Below are 1,352 nucleotides of genomic sequence, written 5' to 3'. Positions count from 1 at the left end.
GCCTCCCGCCCCCCGCCCGCGGGAGGAGCCGTCCCCGAGCCGCGCGCATTCCCGCATCCGCTGCGGCCGCTTCCCGAGCCGGGTCTCCAGGTGCCGGCCCGAGCGGAGCCCGGGCCCGGCCTGCGGGGCGCTGGAAGAGCGGGAGGCGGTCGTTTCTCCCGAGAGAGCGGCGTTCCGCTCCGTGTGGGCGGCCGGAGCGGGCTGCTGTAAGCCGGGGAACAAAGGGGAGCGAAGGGGCCCGGCTCTGCTTGCAGGGGGCGTTGGCGGGGACTGCCCGCAGGGTGCAGGGAGCGCTCCCCCCGCGCCCTCCCGCCAGGCGCTGCTCACCTCGGGACTCCGAGGAACTTTTCCTGCCGCTCCCCGCAGTTACCTGAGGGGGGGGGGGGGATCTGCCGGCAGCTCTCCCTGGTTGTTCTGTGGTGGTGTGGCATTTGCAGTATTTAAAAAAAAAAAAAAAATGCTGGTCAAAAGGCAACGTTAAGTATCTGTTAGTGGGCTGCCTGACAACCATAAGAGCAAGGCATGTCACAAAAATGTAATTATCTCGAGATTCAGCATTACAGACCACGGGCACGCAGAGAAAATGCTGCACTTAGCGCACGGCCCTCTCTGTTTAGATACCAGAAAGGGCAGCTCCTGCGCTTCAGCAGCCCCGAGAGGAGCAGGGCAGCAGGCCGTCCTCATCAGGAAATCTATCTGGGATCAGAAAGGTGAAAATAGGGGAATCCGGGAATAGTATGGGGAGGGTTTCTTTGCTGGGCACAAATTAAGGCTGTTCATCTGCTGTAGCTGCATTTTTTCTTCAGTGTGCTTGGACTTTTGAAGCGTATCCTCAGCCCTGAGTGTCCTACACACAAAGCTGGTGTCTTCACAACCAGATTATCACGCTTTTTCTTTGTTTGATTACTCTCAGCCTCTGCTCTGTCCCCAGTCTGATTTTTCTTTGTCAGTGTTTTCTTTTAGTCAAATACTGATGGTGCTAACGGTACCTGGAGCCAGGAAAGCTGCTGAGCTGAGCGTAGCCCTGCACTCACACCCCAGTACGTTTTTGGGCCCAGCACAGTGGTGCATCATTGTGTCCTACTGCAGCACGTTCCCATCCCTCCTGCACGGCTGCAGGATGGAGCTGCTGGGAACTGGGAGCTGCTGCAGGAGTTTGCGGGGCTGCATGGCTGGGGAGCAGCCGGGAGCTGCTGGAACGTGTCGCTCTGTGAGTCCTCAGTGCTCCGGGATCACCCACGTGGTTGGCATGAGTGGCTCCAGGAGCTCATATCCCAGTAACTGCAAGAAAATGGGACAGGTAATACCACTGAGCCTCGTCCTCCTTCCTTAGAGAAAGGGATGCCTCCCAT

Source organism: Numida meleagris, chromosome 17 (genome assembly GCF_002078875.1).
Source record: "Numida meleagris isolate 19003 breed g44 Domestic line chromosome 17, NumMel1.0, whole genome shotgun sequence".
Lineage (NCBI taxonomy): Eukaryota > Metazoa > Chordata > Aves > Galliformes > Numididae > Numida > Numida meleagris.
Note: the sequence above shows the minus strand (reverse complement) of the source record.